Source organism: Hyperolius riggenbachi, chromosome 9 (assembly GCF_040937935.1).
Source record: "Hyperolius riggenbachi isolate aHypRig1 chromosome 9, aHypRig1.pri, whole genome shotgun sequence".
Classification (NCBI taxonomy): Eukaryota; Metazoa; Chordata; class Amphibia; order Anura; family Hyperoliidae; genus Hyperolius; species Hyperolius riggenbachi.
Genome location: NC_090654.1, coordinates 83,647,244 through 83,660,389, shown reverse-complemented (window position 1 = coordinate 83,660,389; position 13,146 = coordinate 83,647,244). Strand labels below are relative to the sequence as shown.

Here is a 13,146-nt window from a genome sequence, read left to right as displayed (position 1 = left end):
CATTCGTTTTAGCAAAAAAGATCATTTAAAAAAAATGATTTTTTGAGAAAAAATGCATTCGAAAATAATTTTGCTCCACTGCTGCTCTGCCTGAACCAGGGGCTGCCAGGGGAGAGGAAGGGATGCTTCCTCTTCCCTGGCAAAATGATGTGGCTTGTCGGGTAGGTTGATTGGAGCGGTGCAGAGGGGGTGTGGTGGCAGGGTTTTGCCTGCTGGAGGGGAAGATCTTTGCTGGGAAGCCGGCAGATTATTGGTACTCCCCAGCTTTAAAGTGTACCTGATGCAAGAAGCATCTCAGGTACCATACTTACCTGGGGCTTCCTTAAGCCCCCTTAAAGGAACGTCAAGCAAAACAAGCTACTCTCCGATCTACTTACCCGGGGCTTCCTTCAGCTCCTTGCAGCCGACATGTCCCCCATCGCAGCTCTGCTCCCAGCCGGCCCGAGGTCCTCGCCGGTGCAGAGGCTGACCTGGTGATCGCCGCAAGGAGACTTAGACAGCGAAACTGACATCTATTTACATTGTACAGCGCTGCGATCTATGGCAGATCTATGGCTGTGCTGGGGACAGCCGTGTCACTCGGCTGTCCCCTTGGGAGGCACAAATAGCAAACGGCTCTTATAGGCTAATGTCTATGAGTGCCGATCCCTGTGATTGGCTGGCTGGGGGAGGGAGGGGGGATAAAAATATAACAAAAGAATAGGAAAATGTATTACAAAAAATACACAAATAAATAAATAACAAAATAAACATTGTGGGAGCGATCAGAGCCCACCAACCGAAAGCTCTGTTGGTGGGCAGAAAAGGGGGGGAGGGGGGGAATCACTTGTGTGCTGAGTTGTACAGCCCTGCAGCAAGCCCTTAAAGCTGCAATGGCCTGAATTGTAAAATATAGCCTGGTCACTAGGGGGAGTGTAAGCCGATGATCCTTAAAGAGAACCCGAGGTGTGTTTAAAGAATGTTATCTGCATACAGGGGCTGGATCTGCCTATACAGCCCAGCCTCTGTTGCTATCCCAAACCCCCCTAAGGTCCCCCTGCACTCTGCAATCCCTCATAAATCACAGCCGTGCTGTGAGGCTGTGTTTACATCTGTAGTGTCAGTCTCAGCTGCTCCCCCGCCTCCTGCATAGCTCCGGTCCCTGCCCCGTCCCTTCTCTCCAATCAGCAGGGAGGGAAGGGATGCAGGCGGGGACTGGAGTTCTGCAGGAGGCGGGGAGAGCAGCAGACTGACACTATAGAGATAAACACAGCCAGCTCTGACAAGCTGTTTGTCAGCAGCGTGGCTGTGATTTATGAGGGATTGCAGAGTGCAGGGGGACCTTAGGGGGGTTTGGGATAGCAACAGAGGCTGGGCTGTATAGGCAGATCCAGCCTCTGTATGCAGATAATATTCTTCAAACCCACCTCGGGTTCTCTTTAAGTGGTTAAGGCCGCTCGCCCCTCACCATGTTCCCGGGTGGGCTGACTTGCAGGGCACTGGAGCCACCTGGGGAGACGGCGAGGGATGAGGGGGCTTAACCGTCCTGGCGGTTGATTTTTTTCTGCAAAATATGCAGAAATCCTTTTTTTTATTATTTTTTTTTTTTTTTTGTTTCATGTAAAGCTACCAGAGTGGTAGCTACATGAAACACCACTAGAGGGCGTATGTGTCCCTCTAGTGCGATTGTCGCCGGCATCAATAGCAAACAGGGGAACGCGTATATAATGCGTTCCCCTGTTTGGCTTCTCCTGTCGCCATGGCGACGATCGGAATGACGTCATGGACGTCCTGACATCAGACGGCTCAGATCCAGCCCATAGCGCTGCCTGGAACTCATTGGTCCGGGCAGCGCAGGGCTCTGGCGGGGGGGGGTGCCCTCTTCCGCCGCTGCGTGCGGGCGATTGCCGCAGAGCGGCGGCGATCAAGCTGTATGCGCGGCTAGCAAAGTGCTAGCTGCGCGTACAGCACTTTAAATGGGGCAAATCGCCCCACCAGGGGCTGAGATATCTTCCTGCGCGGCATAGCCCGAGCTCAGCTCGGGCTTACCGCCAGGAAGGTTAAGGAAGCCACTGAGACGCTTCTCGTCCCAGGTTGCCATTAAGCAATAGGCACATATGAAATGAAAAAAAAAAAGTTTGTAGAAAGTGATAGAAGATATTTTATTCACTTCATAACAGCATAATTACAGCTTAAACAGACATGGAAGATATAATTATTAAAGTTATTAGAGAGAACATTGTTTAAAGAAAGACCTTCTATATAAAAAGCATCGTATTAAAGCAGCAGCTCCTACTAATTGCTGTTGACGCCTTGTAGCGTTCACCTGGGTCATCTCGTGGCTGCCATATGCTTAGTGATTTCGGGAAGAGCGATTGCACAGTGCGTGGGAGGTGCGCATACAGCAACTTATATTAGTAAAGGTGCAATCACTAGTTATGTGAGATCGCCGATAATCGGGATTTCAGTAAGTTGCAGAGATGGCTTTGATGAGGCGTTGCAGATTCCCATATGTCTGCAGACATGTGCAGCTAATAGAGCTGTTTTTACTTCAATTTATAGATCTTTGCAGACTTGCTGGGAGTTGAGCTGCGGGACTTTCTGTTTTTTGACAGTTTGATTGTGGCCGCCCATTTTGCTTCATGAGTCATAAACTTGTTAGATTATTTTTAAAGAGAAACCGAGGCATTTTGCTGCAATAAAAAAAAAATGCTTACCTAGAGTGGGAGCGTCCATTTGAAAAGGGCGCCTGGAAAAAAGGGCGCCTGGTGTAGCCCATGTATGCCAAATCCGGCTACAAAAAAAGGGCGCCTGGTGTAGCCCATATATGCCAAATTCGGCTGCAAAAAAGGCGACTGGTGTAGCCCATATATGCCAAATTCGGCTGCAAAAAAAGCGACTTGCGTAGCTCATATATGCCAAATTCGGCTACAAAGGGCGCCTGGTGTAGCCCATATATATGCCAAATTCGGCTACAAAGGGTGCCTGGTGTAGCCCATATATGCCAAATTCGACTGCAAAAAAGGCGACTGGTGTAGCCCATATATGCCAAATTCGTAGCCCATATATGCCAAATTCGGCTGCAAAAAAGGCGACTGGTGTAGCCCATATATGCCAAATTCGGCTACAAAGGGCGCCTGGTGTAACCCATATATGCTAAATTAGGCGACTGGTGTAGCCCATATATGCCAAATTCGGCTGCAAAAAAGGCGCCTGGTGTAGCCCATATATGCCAAATTCGGCTACAAAAAAAGGGCGCCTGGTGTAGCCCATATATTCCAAATTCGGGTAGAAAGGGCGCCTGGTGTAGCCCATATATGCCAAATTCGGCTGCAAAAAAGGCGACTGGTGTAGCCCATATATGCCAAATTTGGCTGCAAAAAAGGCGCCTGGTGTAGCCCATATATGCCAAATTCGTAGCCCATATATGCCAAATTCGGCTGCAAAAAAAGGCGACTGGTGTAGCCCATATATGCCAAATTCGGCTGCAAAAAAAAGCCCCTGGTGTAGCCCATATATGCCAAATTCGGCTACAAAAAAAGGGCGCCTGGTGTAGCCCATATATGCCAAATTCGGGTAGAAAGGGCGCCTGGTGTAGCCCATATATGCCAAATTCGGCTGCAAAAAAGGCGACTGGTGTAGCCCATATATGCCAAATTCGGCTGCAAAAAAGGCGACTGGTGTAGCTCATATATGCCAAAATCGGCTACAAAGGGCGCCTGGTGTAGCCCATATATATGCCAAATTCGGCTACAAAGGGCGCCTGGTGTAGCCCATATATGCCAAATTCGGCTACAAAAAAGGCGACTGGTGTAGCCCATATATCCTCTGTGTGCCTGTGATCCAGCTGGGTTGGGTTGCAGGGCCACTGCATGGGCCATGCCTGGGAGCGTTCTGTGGAAGCATAGTTACAAGACTTGTGATGAGGTAAACAATTGTATATATCCCCCACTCCTAAAAATGACTTTTTTAGAATCTCACAGTTTTATACTCTGTGTACCAGCTAAAAAAAGTAGTATTGTTTTAATTGTATGATACAGTCTTTTGCGCAGTCTGAGAGGGTTCTAAGCCAAAATTTATGAACTGTTGACCTTTTTTATCTATCCCCTGCATTCAGAAGCTATTCTCTACCAGGAAAGAGTTTTATGGCTGAAATTGCTTATCAGTGAGGGTTACGCTCTAGTCCGAATGTGTCTTGACTTGAGAGAAACTCTCACTTGCATACCTGATGTTTAAATCTTTCAGGAAAAAAAGAGAAGAAAAGAAACACAGGAAAGGTATTTGTGTGTTTGGCACTGTACATAAACATGTCTATTTCGTCACGTCACATGTCACTTCGGTTACCCTTTAAAGCAAACCAGGAAGAGTTAAAAAAAAACTTCAGTTATCTGTGCAAAATAGCTTTACTTAGCTATTCAACCCAACTGGGTTGATTACAGTCCTGTTTTCTGAAACGGCCAAGAAACGCTGAGAGACAGCTTGCGAGAAGGTTTTACTGCAAGAAAAGTTCAAAGGGTCATTATTTCTGCTTTGTTTTATAGCTTAAGGCTGGTTTCACAGTGGGACATTAAAGTCCCACGTTACAGCAGCCAGTAACGCAGCCTAACTCACAGCACTGTAAAATCAATTGTGCTGTTCACAGTGCCCACGTTGCGTTACATGGTAACGCAGCACGTTTAAACAAAGTGCTGCATGCTGTACGTTATACTGGGCTAAGCAGCTTTAGACTGCTTGCACATGCTCAGTAATGTTGGAGGAGGAGGTCTCCCCTCCTCCTCTGAGGCCAGCCACATGGCTAATTAATATTCACTGCACTGCAGAGACTCGTGGTAGGACTGTAGTGTTGTCCGGATCATGAACGAATCGTTCATTTGATCCAGATCTTTTTTGTGAGTCGAATCATCCGGATCATCACAATGAAAAATTCGGTTCACAGTGGATGTCTGTCTGGAAGAAACAGGAACATACAGAATGTACAGTGCAGGGAAAGTCCTGTCCTGCTAGTCATTTCACCCAGTCTGCTTCCCTAGAAAAATAATTCAAATTATTCGGTTCAAAGATGCGGATCTTTTCAATGATCCGATTAAAATGATCCGAATCCTTAAAAAGATCCGGACTTCCTATCACTAACCTGGAGTGCCTGCTTTGAGAGCTGCATAACGCAGCTCAATCTGACGTCTAACTTCAACACCACCATGCGTTGCGTTAGGGGCATGTTATGCGACCATAACCTCCCCCAAAACGCAACGTCTTAGTGTGTAAGTAGCTTAAAAGATAGAGTGTATAAAACTGCAACTGCGACAGTATGATGCAGTGATATAAAAAATAAACGATTTATTGTAACTGAAAATAAAAATATAAGACTTATTTGCTGCTACTGTTCTATTCATTATCCGTACTACACATACAATTCATTATATCATAAATGTTATTTCTTTCAGGTTAAAGTACCCATCCATGACACAATCTTCATTGTACAATCTTACCAAATCTATGCAGTGGAAGGGTCCATCAAATTACACAGAAGTGGTAAGATTGTGCAATCAATAGTGTATCCTTAAATTGGACCTGAACTCTTGCACAGAACTGTTGGAAAACATTGAGAAATGCACCCTGTATGTATTTAGAGAGTTTAATTCCTAATTCCCCCTCATCTCTGATGAATCACAACTGTAATTTGATCTCTCGGCTGTGTTAGCTGGCTCGGCAGAGCAGATAATATGTAAACACAGGATGTTAACCCTATGTCTGCTTCCATGAAAGCAGGAAGTAGACACATTGCAGTATTGAAAGATTTGTATCAGCTGTAACAAAGAAATGTTTTTCTTTAAAGGTTATTATGCTGTTGCTTATCTTTTAGCACAGAGAGGAAGTTCTGAGTTCAGGTCCGCTTTAATTGGCACCTGTAGTTGAATGGGTGCGTTAGTTGGGGCTGTGTTTACCTCTCTTACTTCAGTGTCACCACAGTGGTGTTTTCAAAGCAGATATTCAACAGAAAATTTAATCAGTAAAGAAAAAGGTCTCTCATCTCCAAGAAACAAACATAAATAATAGCGGTAGATGTAAAGCCATTTATTATTGTAATGAAGCCGTAGCAGGAAGTGTGTAGGTGTACGATGTCGCTAAGCATTGTTTGCATAATGCATAATAACAATTAAACTATTCCGCTATATATAAATAACCTGCTGACCCAACAGAAAATGTAAATGCAATTAGCGGTGGAATGGTGTCATGCCGCAGCCAAGATGTCCTCATACATTACTTCTCTTTCTGTGCGAGGCTACAAATCCAACCAAGTACTTCAAAAATAGAATTAGTGGCACTATTTCTCTGGGTCCGCTGTAAGTCACCCTCTTAATGAGCTGAGCGCAGCCAAACTCTCCCTTTGTGTAAGGACGCAAAGATCGGGACAAAAGGAATGATTTCCTTTACAAAGGAAGCCAATCGGCATTTAATCAGGAGCTTACAAATACATAGTTGTAGTTTTCATTTTAATTTGCAAGGAGAAAAACAGTACTTGAATATGGAAGGCTGATTTTACTCCTAAACTTAGCTGTCTTTACAGCTTGGGGGGGGGGGGCTTGGAAATAGTGACTCCTACTGGATGTAAAAGGTAGTTTTACTGTATTTTAAGAAACATTGTTAATGCATTTCTAAACACATATAAGCTGTATTTTTTCTACCTTAAAGAGAAACTCCGACCAAGAATTTAACTTTATCCCAATAAGTAGGTGATACCCCCTTTTACATGAGAAATCTATTCCTTTTCACAAACAAACCATCAGAAGGCGCTGTATGGCTGATATTGTGGTGAAACCCCTCCCACAAGAAACTCTTGAGTACGTACTCCTGGCAGTTTCCTGTCTGTGAACCTTGCTGCATTGTGGGGAATAGGTGTTTACAGCTGTTTCCAACTGCCAAAAAAAAACATGCAGCAGCTACATCACCTGCAAACAGTAAAAATGTCACCACGTAATAAATGTCAGAATGTAAATCAGGGATTTAAAAGATTTTACAATGGTTAAACACTGACTAAATCATTTATACGGAATTATTGTAAAAATGAAGCACTTTTTTATTACATTATTTTCACTGGAGTTCCTCTTTAAAGTGGTCTGAAACTCCGACATACCGTATATACTCGGGTATAAGTCGCAAAATTTAGGACTGATTCAAAGTAAAAAAGTGGGGGGGTCGACTTATAGTCGCATAGTCCTAAATTTTGCGACTTACAGCCTGAGTGGGGTGAGGGTGTGTGTTATGGATGTGGGGTGTGTGTGTGTGGAGGGGTTACTCACCATCCATCGCTGGGCGCAGTGTCCTCTTTTCCTCTCTTCTCCCTCACTCGCGCGTCTGCCCCCTTAAGAGAGATGGTCCGGCTCCCGATGTCACATGACGTCGGGACCGGAAGTTACCGCGCGAGTGGAGGAGAAGCGAACAGAAGAGAGGAGACTGCTGCAGCGGCGGGGAGAGCGGGCATGGAGGCAAACATCCCACCTTCCACAGCCTCTATCCTCCATCTACTTCCTCTCCCACGCATCCCCTTGTGCTGATACCAGCGTCTCCTGTGATGATGTCATCACAGGAAACGCTGGTATCAACGCATGGGATGCCTGGGAGAGGAAGTAGATGGAGGATAGAAGGCGAGATGTTTGCCTCCATGCCCGCTCTCCCCGCCGCTGCAGCCTATACATGGGGGCAACTGTACTGGCTACCTACCTATGCTACTGGCAACTATACTGGCTACCTACCTATGCTACTGGCAACTATACTGGCTACCTACCTATACTACTGGCAACTATACTGGCTACCTACCTATGCTACTGGCAACTATACTGGCTACCTACCTATACTAATGTCAACTATACTGGCTACCTACCTATGCTACTGGCAACTATACTGGCTACCTACCTATGCTACTGGCAACTATACTGGCTACCTACCTATACTACTGGCAACTATACTGGCTACCTACCTATGCTACTGGCAACTATACTGGCTACCTACCTATACTAATGGTAACTATACTGGCTACCTACCTATGCTACTGGCAACTATACTGGCTACCTACCTATGCTACTGGCAACTATACTGGCTACCTACCTATACTAGGGGCAACTATACCTGGCTGCCTACCTATGCTGGCTACCTATACTGGAGGCAGATACCTGGCTGGCTTACCTATAGACTCTATAGACTTACCTATAGACTTATACTTGAATAATTGGAAAAATCCATCTTGTGAGGGTCAAATTTTGGGGGTCGACTTATACACGGGGTCGACTTGTATCCGAGTATATACGGTAACATTCAATAAAATGTGTTTTCCTACTTTTTATTACTCATACAGTTATTATATTTAATATTGTCTGTTTACAAATTACAAGTTTCCAAAGTGTAGTTTATCATACCCTGAAAGCTGGCATTGAATTTTATTCAAACTGCTTTTTATTATATATTTACATCTTCTAATGAGCTTTTTTGAAATGTGTGTGTTGGTCTGAAGCACAGAGAGTTCCTTTTAACTTGTTAGACTGTGTTTACACACTTTGTAACAACACTAGAATGTAAACAAAGATACTGTTATCTACAGTTTGGATGCGGCTTGAAGCTGAATAGCAGGACAAAGTGCTTTTGTTTAACCGTTTCAGTGAGGAATCTTTTAGAGTGAAGTAGAAATGCTGGCTTTCAGACCACTTTAAAGCCTCATCTACACGGGTAGATGAAGCTGCGATCCGGCGGCTCGATTAGCCGCCGGCTCGCCTCTTCCGCGTGCCCGCCGCGTACCTGCTTGCCGCGTGTGCGCCGCATTTGATTCCCCGCTCGTCCCCGCCGGCGCCGCTTATCTTCCGCTCGATTGCCTGCCATTGTCCCCTCGCGGGGAGCGAGCAGGGAATCAGCAGTGCGGAGATCCGTCCTGCCGGATCTTATCAATAAGGAGCATCGCGGCCGCATCTACTCGTGTAGATGCGGCTTAAGCCTGGTACACACATCTAATTTGGATTGGCCAATCCCTGTCCAATCTTACCACCTCTATTTAACATTAGGGCCAGCAGATTAAAAATACTACTAATAGATTGTACAGTAAGCTCTCATACTACATGGAACTGGTAAAATTGGCTAATCAATGGCCAACCAAAGTTGGATATGTGTACCAGGCTGTACTGTTGTGACTCCCACACCCCTGCCGCAGACAAGAGGGTGACCACATTATTCTGAGAATACCACACTGTACGGTCACCTACCCTTCTTCCAGGCCTACTTATTACATTATATATATATATATATATATATATACACACACACACACGTATATATGTCATTATTCCTCCAGCAATGAAGATGAGCTTATTTAATATTTCAAAACTACATGAACATTTCTTTACAATATATCCATCCGTAAGCATAGGCCTATTCAGAAATTTGAAAGACATTTTCTTTTTAGATATTCTCTTTAGGCGACAATGTTGACTTGTATCGAGTCTCTAGGACCCTTCTCCATGCCTTACAATTACAATGCACATCTGATCCAAAAACACTGACAATGACACATCAAGAGGTCCATCACATCTGGTCAAAAATAAAGCCAAGAAGCACCACCCTCAAAACAGCCAGAAAAAGGAACTGCACATCAGCAGGAAGACCAGAGGTGAGGCGGTCGCCACCACCACTTCTGGTCTTCCTGCTGATCTTTAGCTCTGGTTTCCTGATTATCCTACTAAATCCATATCCTTGTACTTGATTGCATGTTTATTGCAACCTAAAAAGTGCACGCTATCCTCTTTATCCAAATATCTGCTGGTATTTTAATGGCTTGCACTATTGGCTCCTGGTTTTTGTTCCCTTTGTGTTTTCTTGGTCCTTGGAATCACTGAGTCCGTCCTCCTCCAAATGTTTGCTATGAAATTTTCTTGCACTTCCATAGACTTAACCCAAAGGCAAACACAGGAAATAAGCTGCATGCCTGTGTTTGCCTTCTGGGGGAAAATCAAACAGCACCAGTGGGAAAAGGGTGTCCTGATTATTCTGTTAATCAAGGTGTCCTAGCAAATGTCAAATTGCATACGTTCCATAAATCGGAACTCAGCCAGTGTGAAAGAGCCCTATACAGTATCACAGTCTATGTAATCTGCCGGTGTCTTTGGCTCCTATGCCCCCCTCCCTACAGGTCTCTGCAGAGAACTGCTGGTGGTGAAGGGGTTGGTGATTATGGTTTCCCTGCTATAATGAGCAGCTCAGTCAGTGCCTTCCCCATATTATGGTATGTTAGCAGACATAATATTGTTTGTATAGAGGAGACTGAGAACAGCAATGCAGTGGCTGTGTTTCATGTGGGAACATAATTGGGATCCCTCTCTCAGTGGGGGGTCCTCTATCACTGCGGCTGCTGCTAATACATAGTGTCATTAAGCTATCAGTGTCGCCGGCTCTAAGTAAAATGTGAACCCGGTTGTCAATTAGAGGGGTCAGACCTCGCTGCTTGTGGCGGGCACTTAATTAGTGGTTCCACAGAGAGAGAGAGAGACGGGACCGAGTGCGCACAGGAAGTGCAGATGTCCCGCTCAGCGATGGTGTCACTGAGGTCTCAGGCAGGGAGAGTGTCCATGTGTGTTACAATCTGTCGAAATCCCCTTTTTGTTTATTCTTTTAAGCTGGGCTCAAGAAACATGAAAAAAACAACATTTATTCCTGTAGTCATTTAAAGTCTATGGGAACCTTTTTTTTGTTGTTAAAGCCAGATACTTACCTAGGGAGGGAGGAGGCTCTAGTTACTATAGAGCCATCCCTCTCCTCTCCCAGTGCCTGTTCCAGCGCTGGCTCCCCCGTAGCAGTATTTGACTAAATTAGTTAAATACTGCTTTCCCCGTCGACAAAGGGAGGCTTTGGAAGTCTTTGGGAGCCCGAGTGCTCCCGAAGACGAGACGCTCCATACTGCGCACGTGCGAGTACCTTCTCTCGAGCGCTCACGCTTGGGCAGTATGGAGCCGCCTGTCTTCAGGAGGACTCAGCTCCCAAAGACTCCCGAAGTCCCCCGCAGCAGGGGATCTAAACGGAGGAGCTGCCGCTGCACTGAGGGCACCGAGAGAGGAGAGGGAAGGCTCATTGGGGCCTAGAGCCTTCACTCTCTTTAGCTAAGTATCTGGTTTCTTTTTTTTTTTTTTTTTTAGGACTCTCATTAGCTTTAAAGAGACACTGAAGTGGAAAAAAAATGATGATATTATGATTTGTATGTGTAGTACAGCTAAGAAATAAAACATTAAGATCAGATACATCAGTCTAATTGTTTCCAGTACAGGAAGAGTTAAGAAACTCCAGTTGTTATCTCTATGCAAAAAAGCAATTAATCTCTACAACTTTCAAAGTCCTGGAGAGGGCTGTTATCTGACTTTTCTGACTTTTATTATCTCAACTGTTCCTGGACTATTTACTTTTTCTCTGCCAGAGGAGAGGTCATTACTTCACAGACTGCTCTATAAGAATCATTTTGAATGCTGAGTGTTGTGTAATCTGCACATATTATAGAATAATGCAATGTTAGAAAAAAACACTATATACCTGAAAATAAAAATATGAGAATATTTTCTTTGCTGCTAATCTTCTAGTAATTATTCATAGTACATAACCAATTCATTATATCATATATTTTTTTTTTCGCTTCAGTGTCTCTTTAAGAAATAATTGAATTAATTTTTATACGCATCTAAAAGTGTCTGAGGTGGATTCCTGTCATCCACTGCGCAGCAGCTCTCAGACAGAAATAGGGAGAAGTGGCCTAGTAGTGCTGCTTAGGGCAGAATTACAGTCACCACATGTACCACATCTAAAATGAATACCATTTACTCTCTGGCATTATAATATTGTACAATTGTAGATTTTTTTTTTTTTTTTATATTTCGAAGCTAAAACCTTTATTTAAATCGTGACCAATAGGCTATGGTCACATGATTATGCCTTCAGGAAGCTGCTGACTCAGATGCATGTAGCACTAAAGTGGAATTACAGCCTGGTTTAAAAGAAAATAAATCCCGAAACTCCAGTTTCTCATAATTCTTATAGTTATCCTAACTATATGCAGGTCTAGACATTTTGCTGCCTGAGGCAAACTTGTAAGGATGCCTAAACCCCCACCCCCCACCCCCAATAGGTAGTCTGGAGGGAGTAGCAGCCAGGAAGGGGAGAAGGGGGAGCAGCGGACACGGGTGGGGAGGGGGGGTCAAACCTGGAGCTCCCCCGTCCCCCTCCTCCTATTAACGCTAAATGTACAGCCGGCAGCGAGAGGGGAAGCAATTACTCACTTTCTTCCTTGCGTTCCACTACTTGCCGCGTCACTTAGGCGACATTGCAGGAAGTGACGCGGCGAGCAGTGGAACGCAAGGAAGTGAGTAATTTCTTCCCAGCTCGCTGCCGGCTGTACATTTAGCATTAATAGATGGAGGGTATGAATAATTATGGGCAGCACCGTACATGTAAAAAAAAGCATACTGTTTGAAATCAGTGTAGCTGGCAGCCAGAAGCTTCCTACTTTTTCAACTGCAGAAAAGCAGGTTATCGTCTTCTTATCTCCCTACATTTGTAGAAAATCTCTTTGTGTTAAAAGCGTCCATGTGGAAGTGAAAGAATCATATTAACTATTTTAAGTCCTTTGAAAAAAACTCATAATTTTAAATTTCATATGAATGATATGATAAATCCATTCATGTGATGAGAATGACATGACAAATCAATTGGCACAAAAGGGAACTGTTTGCTGTAATTTTATTTTAACAGATGGGAAAGTTCTCTCCCCAGCATACAGAACCATTGCAATCAGCAGCTTGCTCTAGGCATAATCACATGACCACAGCCTACAGAAAATTAAAGGAGGGTATTTTAAATTCAAAACAGAAAAGCATTTGTCAATGCAGTTACCTTACTGCTACGGCCTACGGGGATTGCAAGGCATTTACTGTAGACACATTTGGGTTGCTTCACAAAACCTCATGAATTATCACCCCTTATCATGTTTCTCACTGTAAGTACAAGTTTAAAAATAACTTTTCTAGCACTCTTCAGGCAAAAACAAATCACCCAAAAGAAGTTGTTCCTGATTTGCTTAACATCAGCATTACTTTTCGAGTGTTATTTTTAGCACCTGTTTGCTTGTTGGGTGCTTTATAAGATTTTTAT

At 44.3% G+C, this 13,146-nt stretch overlaps 1 protein-coding gene across 1 annotated transcript in view; it reads left to right on the top strand.

Annotated features, from left to right (window-relative positions):
• LOC137532531 (contactin-4-like) overlaps positions 1-13,146 on the top strand; it is a 434,987-nt gene that overhangs the window by 127,361 nt on the left and 294,480 nt on the right. The window lies entirely within an intron of this gene.